Source organism: Mercenaria mercenaria, chromosome 1 (genome assembly GCF_021730395.1).
Source record: "Mercenaria mercenaria strain notata chromosome 1, MADL_Memer_1, whole genome shotgun sequence".
In the NCBI taxonomy this organism is placed as follows: domain Eukaryota; kingdom Metazoa; phylum Mollusca; class Bivalvia; order Venerida; family Veneridae; genus Mercenaria; species Mercenaria mercenaria.
Window position 1 is genome coordinate 39,146,104 of NC_069361.1, and position 17,693 is coordinate 39,163,796.

Sequence of the window (17,693 nt, forward strand, 5' to 3'; positions counted from 1 at the left end):
GATAAACAATCTTTGCCAAACGAGGGTTGTGACCTATGGCTTTATCTGAAATGATGTTAATAAGCCAAATTTTGAGTTCATTAAAATTATAAACACATAAGTCATAGTTTACAGGTAAATGATGGCAAATGATTAATTGAAGAAATGAAAAAATATAAAAAAAATTTATGCTCATGCTAGTCATTTTAAAAAGACAGGGAGTTACACAGAGTAAACACGGAGTCGGACGAAATGACGGACAAAGGGATAACAATTAACCTTAAGCCTGCAGGCCGCAAGTGATGTGACCGGTGCTGACCAAGATCAGACTGCACATCCATGCAGTCTAATCATGGTCTGCACTGTTTGCTATTCAGTCAATAAAAATTTTCAGTGAACATATCTTTGAATAAGAAGTGGTACTGTCCAAATTGAAAGATGGACAAGTTCATTATAGAAATTTAGCAGGGTAAGGGCTAAAACCTACCAGTATACACCTTCCATCTTTGATTGAGAATGTTATAGCCGAACTTGTCTTGAACTTTCAATAGTTCTAAGTAAATTTGTTTCGTAATAATGTTCATGAATTTATTAATAATGCTGATCATTTTTGCTGACTTGGGAATAATCATTTTGAAATGTTTCTCTTCTTGGAGCTATAAGAAATTGCTATGTGAACAAATGGCTATTGATATTTAACCTCTGAAAGTTAAAACTGATTAACAGCCTGGAACGAAAATTTATTAATAGCCTATAACATTGTTTGCCAATTTCGGTACAAATTGATGTGTCTGCCTTACAAGATCTTTTTTTGAATTAGCATCTGAACTTAGAACCTTCTTGTTAATAGGACTACATACATTTTGAATTTTCTTCGCTGGAACTCGAATGAACCTGCAAACTTTCTGCAAGATATTGGTAGTTCAAGTCATCGAACAAAACGCACTATATAGGGATTTTGCTGGGACCTGGGACAACTGTGGTAGTTCATGGTCATACAACCATGGTAACCTGAGTGGTTGACCATGTTTTGTTAAATGACACCACAGTTTTTGACAATTGTCAAACACCACGGTCAACCGTGGTCTTTATTCAGTGATCTAAAATTGACTACTGTCAAAAACCATGGTGCCATTTAACTAAACATGGTGGACCTTGGTTTTCTGTGAACTATAATCTGTGAACATTGATACCAAGCTTCAATTTGCTTGTACACATCGATGCCAAGCTTCAATTTGCTTGTAGATACAGGTATTGATCATATAAGTGATGTCTGCTGCAAAAGTGACAAAATATTAGCTTTGTTAGTTGCAGTACCTATTTATTTATAATGTAACACTTGATAGCAAGATCGTGAAAACTGATGACAATTGCATCATCCTGAAACTATTGACATTAATATCAAAATACATGCCACTACACTTTCTGCAGCATTTCAATTAGAAGACTATAAATAATTATGAACAACAAAAAAAGACTTACGATTTTTGGGCCAAATCAAGTGCACTGTGAAAATAACACTTGTGAAAATTACAATCTTCGCTTTCTTCATAAATAGTTTATGGGTATCTTAAGAATGCTAAATTCTTAAAATATTCATGTTTTATTCTTTGAACTTCATGAAGTTAGCTTTAAGAATTTATCAAGAATAGTTTGTGAACAATTCTTGAAAGTATGAAAAATTCATAACTATATGCATTTCATTTCACGCTGTTGTAACAGATAGTTCTATATATTTCACAAGCTGGCCATACATGCATATGTTCTACCTCACAGACATGCATACTCTAACTTTAAGAAAATAACAAACTTCTAGCCTCAGTTTTACAGTACTAATTATGTTCATATTGGTACTGTCATCAAATTATAAATCCTCATTTTGATCTACAGAACTTTATTGATAAAACCTTTAAATAGACTATAGATGTTTTTGTGTTTAGTATTTTTGGTGAACTCACTTTGTAAGCTTGATTATATTGTCAAAATGACTGTTAGGTGAATATGTGCATCTGTCTGTCAAATTTTTTTATGCCCCCTGCCCGCTTAGGGCAGCATATTATAATAATTGCAGCGTCTGTCCATCCGTTTGTTTGTCCTAGATTCCTGTTCGGTCCGTTTGTCACAGATTCCTGTTCAGTCCGTAACTTTGTCATTCATAAAGGGATTTTAATATTACTTGGCTAATATGTTCTGCTTAATGAGACAATGAATCATGTGCAAGACTTAGGCCCCTAGCTCAAAGGTCAAGGTCACACTTAGAGATAAAAGGTCAACAGGGCTTTTTACCTCTCTGGTCTGTAACTCAGCCATCGATCAAGGGATTTGAATATTACTTGGCACAAATGTTCTTCACAGAGTATATGTCATGTGTAACACCCAGAAACATAGCTCAAAGTTCAATGTCACACTTGGAGGTCAAACATCAGTAGTGATTTTTTTTTCTTTCTAGTTGATAACACTGTCATCCTTGAAGGGATTTTAATATAACTTGGCACAAATGTAACCTATGAGATGACATGCCACGCATTACACCCAGACCCCTAGCCAAAGTGTCAAGGTCACACTCAGACACCAAAGGATATAGTATTTTTTTCTTGTCCAGTCCATAACTCTGTCATTGTTGAAGCAATTTTAATATAACATGGCACAAATGTGTCCTTTAATGATATAATCTGTCATACCCAATACATTGACCCATAGCATGATCTGTCATGCTCATTACATTGACCCATAGCTCAGAGGTCAAGGTCACATGTAGCGGTCAATTGTCAGAAGTGTTTTTTTCCAGTCTGGTCCATGACTATTACCCTTGAAGGGATTATAATATTACAATCTAATATATCCCATAATGATATGACATGTCATGCGCAAAGCCCATAGGTCAAGGTCACACTCAGAGGTCAAACATTGATTTTTTTTTCCTGTTCAGCCCTTAACTCTGTCATCCATTAAAGGATTTTAATATTACTTTACACAAAATGTTCCCCATAATGAGATGACATGTCATGCACACACACCAAGATCTCTAACTTAAAGGTAAAGGCCTTACATTGAGGTCAAATTTCAATATATTTTTTTTCCTTTGCAGTCAATGCCTTTACACAAATATTCCCCATAATAAGACAGTGTGTCGTGCACCAAAATCCCTAACTCAAAGCCTCACTTTGAGGTAATAAAAGTTTTTTTTCCCTTTGCAGTCAATACTCATGCCATCCATAAAGGGATTTTAATATTTTTTTGTTCAAATATTTCTTAGAATAAGTCACCTTGTCTTGCATAGCACACAGATCCCTAGCTCGGAGATCAGGGTCACACTCTAAGGTCAAAGGTCAATAGGGATTATTCCCTGTCCAGTCCTTAAACTACAGGTTATAAAAATTTGACCAAACATTTTACCCATGTATTGCATATCAGTTGCAACTTCATTCAAATGAAGCAATATGGGGGCATGTTATTTTGTAGAAGTCTTCACCCTTACCATGCTAAATTTCTATAATGGACTGGTCCATCTTCCAATATGGGCAGTACCATTTATCATTTGAAGGGGTGTTTACTAAAAATTTACTGACTGAATAGCGAACAGTGCAGACCATGATCAGACTGCACGGATGTGCAGGCTGATCTTGGTCTGCACTGGTCGCAAAGGCAGAATCACTTGCCGCCAGCAGGCTAAGGGTAAAAGATCAAGTTCACACTTAGGGGAGGGGGAGTTTTTATCAGGACTGTAACTTTGAAATGCATTGAACATTGATGTGCAAGAAGGTGAAGGTCACACTTGACGAGGATGGGTCTGAGGTTATAAGCTTGACTTTGTTGCTGATTAATCGGAATATCAAATCTCTAGTTTCTTTACAGTGAAATGAATGAAAAACACAAAACATGTATAATATGGTGCTAACAAGCTAATGGATTTTTTCTGTTTTAGAAATCAGAAAGACATTATACATGGTTTTGTTTAAGGATTGGCAGATTTAGTGTTGTGGTATTTGATGTTTAGAAATCAATAAGAGAATATTTCCTGCCTATCTTTGTAAGTGTGTGGAATATTGACTCAGACATTCATTTCAGACTGGAGTATCCTTCCTTTTTCTCTGTTATAGATATGGGAATTAATTGTCTTCATCCTGATATATGAGATATTCAAAAGATAATGTTTAAAACAGGCACTATTTAGCTATCTCTGGTTAGTAAAAAACCAATTTTATGAGGCATTATTCTGAAAACCATCCTATTTTTCTCACTACAGTGGAAAATGGCAGGAAGTCTCAAAGACATCCAAAAATGTCATTAAGGCATTAGTTTGTGAGGAAGTTCAAGCAGCAGATATAGTCAAAATGGTTGAGGAATTTAACAACTAGTTTTGTTAGATGTGTCTCTCTTTAAAACATAGGTCAGCAAGTTTGGAATAGTATCAACAGAGTTATTGCCCTTCGATTTGCAAAAAATTAAAAAATTGGTAGTTTCCGCTCAATAACTAGTATGTTTTTATGCCCCCGAAGGGAGGCATATAGTTTTTGAACCGTCTGTCTGTCAGTCTGTCGGTCTGTCAGTCTGTCCGCAATTTTCGTGTCCGGTCCATATCTTTGTCATCGATGGATGGATTTTCAAATAACTTGGCATGAATGTGTACCACAGTAAGACGACGTGTCGCGCGCAAGACCCAGGTCCGTAACTCAAAGGTCAAGGTCACACTTAGACGTTAAAGGTCATTTTTCATGATAGTGCATTCGTGTCCGGTCCATATCTTTGTCACACATGGATGGATTTTCAAGTGCATTCGTGTCCGGTCCATATCTTTGTCACACATGGATGGATTTTCAAATAACTTGGCATGAACGTGTACCACAGTAAGACGACGTGTCGCGCGCAAGACCCAGGACCGTAGCTCAAAGGTCAAGGTCACACTTAGACGTTAAAGGTCATTTTTCATGATAGTGCATTCGTGTCGGGTCCATATCTTTGTCATCCATGGATGGATTTTCAAATAACTTGGCATGAATGTGTACCACAGTAAGACGACGTGTCGCGCGCAAGACCCAGGTCCATAGCTCAAAGGTCAAGGTCACACTTAGACGTTAAAGGTCAGATTTCATGATAGTGCATTGATGGGCATGTCTGGTCCATATCTTTGTCATTCATGCAGGGATCTTAAAATTATTGGGCATGAATGTGTACCACAGTAAGACGACGTGTCGCGCGCAAGACCCAGGTCCGTAGGTCAAAGGTCCTAAACTCTAACATCGGCCATAACTATTCATTCAAAGTGCCATCGGGGGCATGTGTCATCCTATGGAGACAGCTCTTGTTTCTTGGAACAAATCCAAATTTCTACAAGAAGCATAAATGATAAAGGCAGCAAAAATTATATTTAATTTGGTTATTTTGAATTATACTATGGTCATAGTTATATGTAAGATGAATTATATCAAAATAAAAATGAATTGCTGCAATGTATTTATAGTGTGACTTTTGCACTTATGTTTGTATTTTTTTGGATCTCTTTTGTTTTCTTTTGGTTTCAATAAATCATCTGCCAGGCATCTCTGTGGGTATGATCCCCATTTAGTTCATATATCATGCTAGGTAGCCATTTAGTGAAATTCACAGAAGGTTGCAGGTCTATATTTAGCCATTTGACCACACATGCATGAAATAATATAGGAAGGGACCACTGGATAATATCTTCAACCAAGTTGCAGTGTAACCCAAACTGTGACTTACAACCCAACTAGCAAACAAACATTGTATTTTATATATACGAAAAAAAACAAAACTTTATAAATCTTTTTACTTTTGTTTATTACAGGAAATTGAGGCTACCTTAATCCAGCAGTTATTGTATGGCAAGTTTCTAGGTATGTATATATTCAGTTAATGAAATATTTTTCTCAAATAATTCCTTTTTCAAGAGAAAAAGCTTTGGACTAGAGAGGTCTCCTTTGTAATGTATGTCAGAGTGAAATTTTTTATATGACCTTTCTATGTGGAGTGGTAGTCGAGTGACTAAGTTGTTGGCTTCTCAACCCATCAGGGACAAGACCACACCTTCATGACACCAGTGCTGGTTTTTCTAGGAAGCAGACTTCTCAGATAAGCTTGAAGCTTTCATCAGGAGCTTATAATGAAATAAGGCACTGCCTCAATCAGGAATCAGTCCGACTGCCCATATTTGTACTGATGTGCAAGACGTTGCGATTCAGACAAGATATGTGGACGCTTATAAGGCACAAGGAAAAAGCGTTTTCTTCCAAAAAATCCAAAGTCAGACTCTCTGTGCAGGTGCCGGAAGTACACATTTTTCAGTTGGATAGTAGATATCTCATTTGGTATATCGCATGTCACCATAGAGGGATCGATCCCGATTTTCGTCGGTAGGATCAATTCCCTATAATCAGTTAAGAGAAAATAATGTTCAAGACACTAGACAAGATGATGGTACCATGTTCTACACTGAAAGTCATTGAAAAACTATCTGAATCTAAGCAGACTCTTACTAATATTGAGAAACAATTGGACTAAACAGTTCAACCTATTTACCTTAAACATTAAGTGCGGGAGGTCGTGGGTTCGATCCCCGGCCGCGTCATACCAAAGACGTAAAAATGGTACTAGTAGCTTCCTCGCTTGGCGTTCAGTATTAAGAGGATAGTGCTAGGACTGGTCAGCCCGGTGTCAGTATAATGTGACTGGGTGGGGTATCATGCCACGTGTCTACGGCGTGATATTCCAGTGAGGCAGCACTATAAAGTTGGGCATTGTGCTCACTGCTACAAGTAGACACCGTCGTTTATATGACTGAAAAATTGTTGAGAAAGACGTTAAACCCGAACACACACTTTAAACATTAAATTACAAGTTCCTTGCATACTTTTTCATATATCTTTTGATAGCTAATCTACGAGTCGACTGTACTTTATGTATTGAGCCACTATTGATTAAAATTAAAGGGAGATTATCACAACATTCCTATTCTTCAGTAGGTAGTAGTTCTTCCCCTTCTGTCATGAATTCTGTATGCTTATTGTTTTTTCTGACAAAAGTATATCCTTCAGTTTCAAAACTGTGTGCTCAATAATTTTTGAACCCGGGGAAAGATTTTTCAAGTAAAATGCCACAAAATTGTAATGCTACCCATAATTGGATGATATATTGCACTATATTATAAGCTTTCAGTCACGTTTAGTCAGGGCTGCACAGAGAAGTCATAGGTCAAACAGGGATTATTTCGTGAATCCTTTCTGGAAGGATTTTCAAATTACTTACCACAAATGTTAACCATAATGAGACTGTGCAAAATGTTGGTTCAAGGTCAGTGTTACCCTGTGAGAGAGAATATTTTGTGTCACTCAAACTGGAAGTAGCCACAAATGGTTACTTAGTATAAAGGGATGACATACAAAACATAGTAGCTTTCTGTTTTGTCAGATCAAGGACAAAAGGCCAAACACATGTTATGAGATCAAATGTCAATGTTGCATGGTGAGATCAAAGATCAAATAGGGATTATTCTTTTTAGGCACCTTGATATTTTCATGATCATCTAAAGCTAATTACGCACAGCTTCAGCATGTGTAAGTAGTGGTTATTCCCCCTTTTATCCATTCATAGAAAAAATACGGAGTTCCATTTGATTTCACAACCTGAATTGACAAGTCAGTAATAGTTGTAAGTTGTAGCTCACATGCATCATGTATTCCCCTTGCATGATAATGAAGCTAGGATGGCTTGCAATATAAAATCATTCTGTTGCCATAGCAACTTACTCTCCAACTCAGGGTCTGTATGATCTTTTCATGTTTCTGTGACTGAAAAAAGTTACTTTGTAAGTGGACATTTTATCTTTTTTGTGAGTACTTGTTTCTATACTTTTTCATTGTCCGTAGGGTAAATCAAGTATAAACTGCTTACTGCAGCTTCTTCCAGGCAATAAATGCCTTAAGACATGTTTTTTAAAAATGTGTTCCAGTCAAAACCAATTAAAACTTCAAAGGTTTGCACATAACAAAATTAAAGGAAATAAATTATTTTGAAATGTAACAAACTTTGCCCCAATATGCTGATCAGTGGACTGGCTCTATCAAGACCTTAATTGTTATTCAAAGCTACTAATAGAAATTATGCAAAACAGACTGGTAATCTATGGACTGTTTTATTATGCATACAAAATTTGTGATGCCAGGTGAAAGATGGTTCACAAAAATAAATCTACTTTTAGCTTAACTATACAAAGTATATGGAGGGCTGTCCTACTCAACTTGGTGCGTAGGTGTCATTCCACATCAACACCTTGATTAAAGTTTTGATGCACTTTCTCTCTTAACTCTGTTACAATAAATTACTTGATTGATTTGCTTCAAATTTAAAATAATTGTTCCTCAGCATCACTCCCATCATTTGGCACAAGGGTCATTACTCTTGCGCCTATATTTCATGAATTATTCCCCCTTTTAAGCTCACCTGTCACATAGTGACAAGGTGAGCTTTTGTGATCACCCTTCATCCGTTGTCAGTCCGTGCATCCATCTGTGCATCCGTCAACAATTTCTTGTCTACACGATAGTGGTTTCATTTATGATTTTATTTTAACCAAACTTGCACACAACTTGTATCACTATAAGATCTTGGTTCCTTTGTTAAACTGGCCTGATCCCATTATGAGTTCCAGAGTTATGGCCCCTGAAAGGGCCAAAATTAGCTATTTTGACCTTGTCTGCACAATAGCAGCTTTATTTATGATTTGATTTTTACCAAACTTGCACACAACTTGTATCACCATAAGATCTTGGTTCCTTTCTTGAAATGGCCAGATTTCTTAATGGGTTCCAGAGTTATGGCCCCTGAAAGAGCCATAATTAGCTATTTTGACCTTGTCTGCACAATAGCAGCTTCATTTATGATTTGAATTTAATCAAACTTGCACAAAACTTGTGTCACCATAAGGTCTTGGTTCCTTTCTTGAACTGGCCAGATTCCTTTATGGGTTCCAGAGTGATGGCCCCTGAAAGGCCATAATTAGCTATTTTGACCTTGTCTGCACAATAGCAGCTTCATTTATGATTTGAATTTAATCAAACTTGCACAAAACTTGTGTCACCATAAGATCTCAGTTCCTTTGTTGAACCGGCCAGATCCCATAATGGGTTCCAGAGTTATGGCCCCTGAAAGGCCAAAATTAGCTATTTTGACCTTGTCTGCACAATAGCAGCTTCATTTTTGATTTGATTTTAACCAAACTTGCACACAACTTGTATCACCAAAAGATCTTGATTCCTTTTTTGAACTGGCCAGATTCCTTTATGGGTTCCAGAGTAATGGCCCCTGATAAGGCCAGAATTAGCTATTTTGACCTTGTCTGCACAATAGCAGCTTCATTTATGATTTGAATTTAATCAAACTTGCACAAAACTTGTGTCACCATAAGATCTTGGTTCTTTTCTTGAACCGGCCAGATCCCATAATGGGTTCCAGAGTTATGGCCCTTGAAAGGGCCAAAATTAGCTATTTTGACCTTGTCTGCACAATAGCAGCTACATTTATGATTTGAATTTAATAAAACTTGCACAAAACTTGTGTCACCATAAGATCTTGGTTCCTTTCTTGAACCAGCCAGATTTCATAATGGGTTCCAGAGTTATGGCCCCTGCAAGGGCCATAATTAGCTATTTTGACCTTGTCTGCACAATAGCAGCTTCATCTAGATTTGAATTTAATCAAACTTGCACAAAACTTGTGTCACCATAAGATCTCAGTTCCTTTGTTGAACTGGCCAGATCCCATAATGGGTTCCAGAGTTATGGCCCCTGAAAGGCCAAAATTAGCTATTTTGACCTTGTCTGCAGTAACTATGGCACCATCTTTCATGAGTTATGCCCCCTATTTTACTTAGAATTTCAGGTTAATTTTGATGCATTTTCACTATAATATCTCAGTTATTACAGAAAGGTTTAATTCAAACTTAAAATAATTGTTTCCACATCATTACCCGCATAAATTGATACATTTTAGGGCCATGGCACTGGCACCATTGTTTTATGAATTGCACCCATTTTTACCAAAACTTCAGGTCAAAGTTTTGATGCACTTTCGCTCTGTCTGTTATTACCAAACGAATTTGATTCAAACATAAAATAGATGTACCACATCAGTAATATACACAATAAATTGACTAAATTTATAATAAATATTTTGGAATGTCCTGTTTGTGCGGTAGGTTAAACTAAAATCTATGAATTAAGAGATTGGCAATTACAATCGGTTGTTGCGGCCTATATCACAATGTGATAACAAAAACATTTGTAAATCAGTTAGATTCTTGAAAAAGAATCAGTGGTTATTACAACAGAATGACATCAGTTAAATGGTTTAAGTTTGCATAAAATATCCTATTTTCTTTTAATGATTTCCAGTTAAAATATGTTTTTCCCATTTTCCTCAAATATTAACTAATGTATCACAAACAGTCTATATTTGTTTTTCTCCTACCACAAGTCTTTGTGCTATGCCCATATATTGCATATTCATTTATCCTGCCATTTAAATGAAGCAGTATGGGAAAAAAAAATAAAAAAAATTTCAAAAGCAGTCTCTTTGACCTTGTCTTTAGTATTTTCATGAAATATGAAAAATGTAGCTTATGAAACAAAATTTTCATTCATTTTATTCCATTCTTATTTGTAATTGTACTTATCAGCAGTGATAAAAAACATTGCCAGGGGAGATAATTGCTGTAAGGAGTGTAATTATCTTTCTTCCGAAGATGCCATTCCTTTATTACATTTCACTGATATCTTTGATCAGTATCTATTGATTTAATAACATTCTGAGATATTGTCATGCAGACAAGTTTCTTCCCATTAATAATTGATCTATCTTGTTAGTATAATTGGTTGTTGTGTAAGATGAAAAATCTATCACCAGACCAGTATCTCTGTAAGTTCCAAAAATCTATGATCAACTTAAACCTGCAGTAACTTGGTGTTTCAATCAATTAATTGATTTTTCTCCCCTTCTAGGATACTGTTTACCAAAGAGTTTCCTCATGGCATTCAAGAGAGAGAGAGAGAGATCTCCCATTGATCTTGGAAGCACACCACCGATACAGGCTGAAAAATATCCATATATAGATTTTGGTAGAGCTTTGTTACCCCTTCTGTGAAAAACAGAGCTGGATGCATTAAGAAAACATTAGCACCACTGGTTCATTTGACATTTGTGGAACTTTGTTACGCAGAAACCCGGAGAGGTCGACGGTTCAGAAGTATGAAGGTCATAAAGGTTAGAGCAGTTTTAGTCATTCTTTTAATTATTAGTCTTTTTTTTATGTGCTTAAAGACTTAACTGTATTTAGATATCAATTTAAATGTATTTACAGAGTTTGCTTTAGCACAGTTAATTGATTGGAGATATAGAAGATATTTGTTTGTTTTTCATGAGTATGGAAATATCTCACCGAGAAGTAACTGAGAATGTGAAAATAATCTCACTTCAATGTTAGATATATTTCATATTCTCAAAAAAAAAAAAACACCAACAAATTTTCCTTTTACTTAAAGCTTTTCTGTGTTGAAATACGCACTTTGCTACAAATTTTGCTATCAGCATGGGAAACAGCATGTAAATAAACTTGATGTCAGACATCTTGTGATATTAAAAAGGCACACAGGACAAGGTTCCATTATGTTTTATTATTTGCAACATAACATTATAAAATTCTTGTCAAGTAATGTTATTTCAATCAAGAAATGTACTATAAGAATAAAGCTGGACAACAGTTTTCATCCTGATTATATACGAAAAATTAGATTTTAGTATGAAACGACTACATGAACCGCACCATGAGAAAACCTACATAGTGGCTTTGCGACCAGCATGGATCCAGACCAGCCTGCACATCCGCGCAGTCTGGTCAGGATCCATGCTGTTCGCTGACAGTTTCTCTAATTCCAATAGGCTTTGAAAGCGAACAGCATGGATCCTGACCAGACTGCGCAGATGCACAGGCTGATCTGGATCCATGCTGGTCGCAAAGCCACTATGCTGGTTTTCTCATGGTGCGGCTCATATAGATTATCTCCTGTTGATTACTGCAGTATATCATAAATAAGTATAAAATAAATTGATTTCGTTTTCATTCAAGTAAGTATGTTAAGTAATGTTCGACATTTCTATACTCAAGAGAATACGGTTTCATTTGTAGTGTATTGGTTCATTAAAATGTTGTGCAGAGCTGTTTGATTATAGAGGAAATTGCTGGATGAAATTTAACAGAAACAGAGAATAATTGAAACACATTTCTGGAGCTGTTTTTCTTTCATTGATTTATGATTCTGTAGTAATTGGTATTTTGCACATGACTTGATTCCCAGTGGAATATATATATATATTGGGTTTAATTCCATTTTACAGCTGTATATTTAAGTCATAAAAAGGTGGATTCCCTGTGGAATATATAAAGGGTTTAGTTCCATTTTACAGCTGTATATTAGTAATAAAAAGGTAAATTCCCTGTGGAATATATAAAGGGTTTAATTTCATTTTACAACTGTATATTTAAGTCATAAAAAGGTGGATTACCTGTGGAATATATAAAGGGTTTAGTTCCATTTTACAGCTGTATATTAGTAATAAAAAGGTAAATTCCCTGTGGAATATATAAAGGGTTTAATTCCATTTTACAGCTGTATATTAGTCATAAAAAGGTGGATTCCCTGTGGAATATATAAAGGGTTTAGTTCCATTTTACAGCTGTATATTAGTAATAAAAAGGTGGATTCCTTGTGGAATATAGATTGGGTTTAGTTCGTTTTTACAGCTGTGTATTAGTCATAAAAGGATGGATTCCCTGTGAAATATAAAGGGCTAGCTGTGTATTATATAGGGCATAAAAAGGTGGATTCCTTGTTGAAAATGTAACTGGTTTTATAATAAGCTTAGGCTCTAAATGTTTAGATCAAATGTTTTTCTACAATGTAATATATGCATATATAAATATATTATGCACATCCTGTTATTTTATTGCTATGGCAAGAAATGTGGTTGCTATGGAAACAAATATACCAAAAACTATATGACAGAAAAGTGTTAAAGTGGGATTGAGAAAACTGAAACTTGCTGCATAGATAAATGGCAAGTTAAGATGAAGAATCTGTTGTTGCTGACTGTTAAAATATGTGGTTACTATAATAACAAATAACCCAGAAATATGACAAAATAGGATCCTGTGCAACCTTCATTTTTTGTTGAGTCCGCTTGCGGTGAGCTCGACTTAGTCGTCATTTTTGGCGGTTCGGGGTATGTGTGTGCGTGCGTGTGTCCGATTTTGTCCGGACTATAACTGACATACATGGACCAATCTTGTTTATATTTGGCATGAATGTTAACCTCAATGAGAAGGAGTGTCATGAGCAAACCTCATATTCCTATCTCAGAGGTCAAGGTAACAGTTGGAGGTCAAAGGTCAAATGGAAGTTTGTCCGGAGCATTTCTTCTTAATGCATGGTGGGATTTTGATGTAACTTGGCATGAATGTTCACCATTATGAGACGGAGTGCTGTAGCAACAAATAGTAAAAAAACAAAAACTCACATTGTCTATCATTTGTCCAGACTAATTCTCAAACAATTACTAGCAGGAGACATGCTAGGCAGTATTCTTGTTACTCATATATTTATCTTTAAAAAGTAAGAAATGTTGCAGGTTTTATCAGTTAACACAAAGCTGATTTTTGCATAATGTCCTATTCCGACTAAATTACTCTTGTGTTTTACAGATAAATGAAGTTACAACTCAAACTTCCAGAACTACCTTTTAATGCCATTCTTTAACAGCATATTTATAGTCATGAAGGGCTTTAGTAACCGCAGTAGTGTTTCAGACTTGCTTGCCATTACTAATTTGACCTGTAGACAATGGACAACTTCACTACTTGAGATAGAAGTGTGTGACAATTAAATTCATAGGTGAGGGTAACCTCTCAAAGTAATTAGAGGAGTATAAAATATCAGCTGCTGGTTATTTGAATGGGTTTGAATCCTCCTGAGATCACTACATTATAAGACATTAATGCTGGTGTCTTTAAAGTGATTTGAATAAAGATGCAGCTTTCTTCTAGTGTATAAATGAAGTAGTATAAGTTAAACTTGATAGGTAATTCAGTGCTCTCTGTATTGGAATAGGTCAGGCTGCTTGATTCCAAGGCTGGCTTTTTAATGCTAGGGTTTGGTCAGTGGGGAATCACATGATCAAAATGATCTCTAAACCAAAATGAATTTATGAATAATACCGATAACATTGAAGCAACTTTTGCTGTATATCTAAAATATAGCCTATCATATGACAACATAGATGTATCCTAGAACTACTTAGATTTCAATTACAATCACCTTCTGATTATCTGGAACACTTCAAGAAACTAAAACTTCTTATTTTCCTTAGTGTTTGTAATTACAGGGTATCTATCATTTTTTCAACTACATAATAATTTAACAATTTTCATTAGTCATATGTTAGGATATGTTTTAATTTCATGTCTTATCGTGGTAGGAAATTTATTCATGTTCTTCAAAATATAACTTTAGTTTAGAGATTATTTTGATCATGTGATTCCCCAAAGTGTAGGTGCTTGATTTCAGTGTAGATCACTTAATTCCAGGGCTGACTACTTAATTCCGAAGAAAGGGTGCTTGATTCAAATGTAGATCATTTAATTCCAGGCAGACTGTTTGATTCTGTGGCAGTGTGTTTGGTTCAGTTTAGCTTTCTTTCATTGGGTTGTTTCAAAGACATTATGCTTGTTTCTAGGACAGGCAGTTTAAATTCCATGGAAGTGTTTTTGATTCCAGATCAAACTGCTTGATTCTTTGCATGCTGCTTTATTCCAGAGCTTGATTTTTTGACAGACTGCTTGGGACAAATCTATGTGCTTGATTCCGGGACTTAGTGATTCATTCCAGAAAAGGCTGCTTGACTCAGGGGCAAACAACTTTAATCCTGAGAAGACTCATTAATTGTAGTGGAGGGTGCTTGATCCCATTTTAAGGTTTCACTAAAGAAATTGTTTTCAGGTTGAATAATTTTATTCCTGAAAATGTTATAATTGATTTAAGCTGTTTTAAAACAATATTTACATTTGCCCTATTCTTTTCCATTGAAAATTATAATATAATGTTCATTTTCTATGAACAGCGTAAGGAAAGGCGGCAAAGTTAAGACAACGCTACTTAGTGATAACGGGCCGCTGTTTTACGATGTCCGCATATAGTCAGGGGAAAGTTCCTTAGATGACGTCGCAGTTGTTCCATATGGCAAACAGAATGGCCAGGAAGCTGATTTTAATGTTAAATGCAACTAAATGTGTGCATTTTATAATATAACCTTGTTTACAAATGGAAAGGAACTATAATGTAATTATAAGAAATGAATGAATTTTTAGTTCACCTGAGCACAAAGTGCTCATAGTGAGCTATTGCAATCACGCTGTGTCTGTCGTGCGTCCGTACGTCCGTCGTCAACATTTGTATTTAAACATCTCCTCCAAAACCAATGAATGGATTTTGATGAAACTTGGCCATATTTATTATGTTCCTTGGGTGGTCCTCTACCAAAGTTGTTCAAACGGTTCCGCTTTGTGCACATTGGGGCTGCCAGAGCAAAAAATAGAAAAAACTTCAAACGACATGTCCTCTTAAGCCGATGGTCCGATTTTAAAATAATTTCACACAAAGGGTCCTTATGTCACCTTCTACCAAGATTGTTCAAACTATACCGATTCGTCAGAAAACATGGCTGCTAGAGGGCGTGGTCATTTTTCCCTATATGTATATAAGGGAAACTTTAAAAATCTTCTTGTATGAAACTGCTTGCCCAATTTTAGAATAATTTTACACAAATGGTCCTTGTGTGACCCTCTACCAAGATTGTTCAAATTATTTTGAATCGTCATAAAACATGGCCACCAGAGGGTGTGGTCACTTTTCCCTATATGTATATAGTGGAAACTTTAAAAATCTTCTTGTGTGAAACTGCTGGCCCGATTTTAGAATAATTTTACACAAATGGTCCTTGTGTGACCCTCTACCAAGATTGTTCAAATTATTTTGATTTGTCAAAAAACATGGCCGCCAGAGAGCGTGGTCACTTTTCCCTATATGTATATAGTGGAAACTTTAAAAATCTTCTTGTTTGAAACTGCAAGCCCGATTTTTAAATAATATTACACAAATGGTTCTTGTGTGACCCTCTACCAAGATTGTTCAAATTATTCCAATTCATCAAAAAACATGGCTGCCAGGGGGGCGTGGTCACGTTTCTTCTCTGAATCAATAATAGCTTGATATTTGGCGCGTGATATCAGATTTGTAATGTCTACCATAATTGTTCAAATTATTGCCCTAGGTTCAAAAGTGTGTGTGACATGTATATAATATAGGCTAACATAGAAGAAACCTAACTCTGTACTTATACAAACACACTTGAAGCCTTGTACACAGGTGAGCACTTTAGGGTCAATGACCCTCTTGTTATCTATATTTTTATATATAATTAAGAAATGAAATTTTTTTTGGAGTTCATGCAAAATGAACGACAGAATAGGATTGGCAAATCCATGAATCATGCTAGTGCAATTCTATTCTGTTGTTCATTTCGCATGAACTCCAAAAAAAAATAAAAATTTCATTTCTTAATTATATATTCAAATAGTTACCTAGCAAAGTTACTAAAATATTTATACTCTTGTTAAAGCTCTACAGTATTCTCGTAATAGTTGTACATGCACAGCAAAACATATTATTAACTGAGGAAAGAAACAGTTTTGTAATTGGGTTAAAAAGCAATAAAGCAATTTCTTGAAGTTGATCTAATTTTCTCAGAAAAGTTTTACCATCGACATTACACAAACCAATTTTGTTGACAAAAATTTGATTACTTTGTAAACACTTAGCTTCATGATTTCGTAACAAACCAATTATAAGTACATTCATGCTGTAACTGCCTTTATAATTTACATGACTTGTAATAGAAAATTTAGCATTCTAACCTTTAAACTCTGCTAAATTTCTAAAAATGGACTGGTCCACCATTCAGTTTGGGCAGTTACACTTATTAAAAGCGAACAGTGCAGACCTTGATCAGCCTATCTTGGTCTGCACTGGTCACAAAGGCAAAATCACTTTCCGCCAGCAGGCTAAAGGTTAAAGTCATAAATCTAAATACATGACTTTATGGATGAATATGAGCCAAACTTGCGAAATGAAATTGAAAAAATTATGGAAACAGGAACTAATGGAACTAGGCTAATGCCTTAAAGTTGGTAGCCAAGGTGTACAGTATTTGCTAAAAGTGCGGAAGGTGGTTTTGTTAGTTCAATGGCCATGTCATACCACAGACATGAAAAATGGTATGACTTTGTGTTGTTTCTTTTCTTGGCGCTCCAGCCTTACAAGGGAAACTGACTCCTCGAGATCTTCTCTCATACACTCATGACAGTTGTTCAGAAATACGGTGTCAAGATTGACTAACATAAGTCAAAGAACATCACTGTCAGCCTAAAATAAATTAGTATTAACATGGAGATAGGATATCTAGAAAACTTCGTTTTCACTGTAATAATATCAATGGATGAATTGATTTTCAGTAACCAAATAGACGTTTACATATTTAGGGTCATAGGTCAGTCAGGATCCTGTCAAGGTCAGCAGACCCTTTTAAGTTGATGT

At 35.6% G+C, this 17,693-nt stretch overlaps 1 protein-coding gene across 1 annotated transcript in view; it reads left to right on the plus strand.

The window, feature by feature from the left end:
• Positions 1–5,784: 5,784 nt before the first annotated feature.
• Positions 5,785–17,693, plus strand: part of LOC123541193 (protein stoned-B-like) — a 71,988-nt gene continuing 60,079 nt past the window's right edge. Inside the window, exons 1-2 of the mRNA XM_053544905.1 lie at positions 5,785–5,834; positions 10,992–11,253. The gene's annotated coding sequence lies outside the window, so the exon portion shown is untranslated. The remainder of the gene's footprint in view (positions 5,835–10,991; positions 11,254–17,693) is intronic.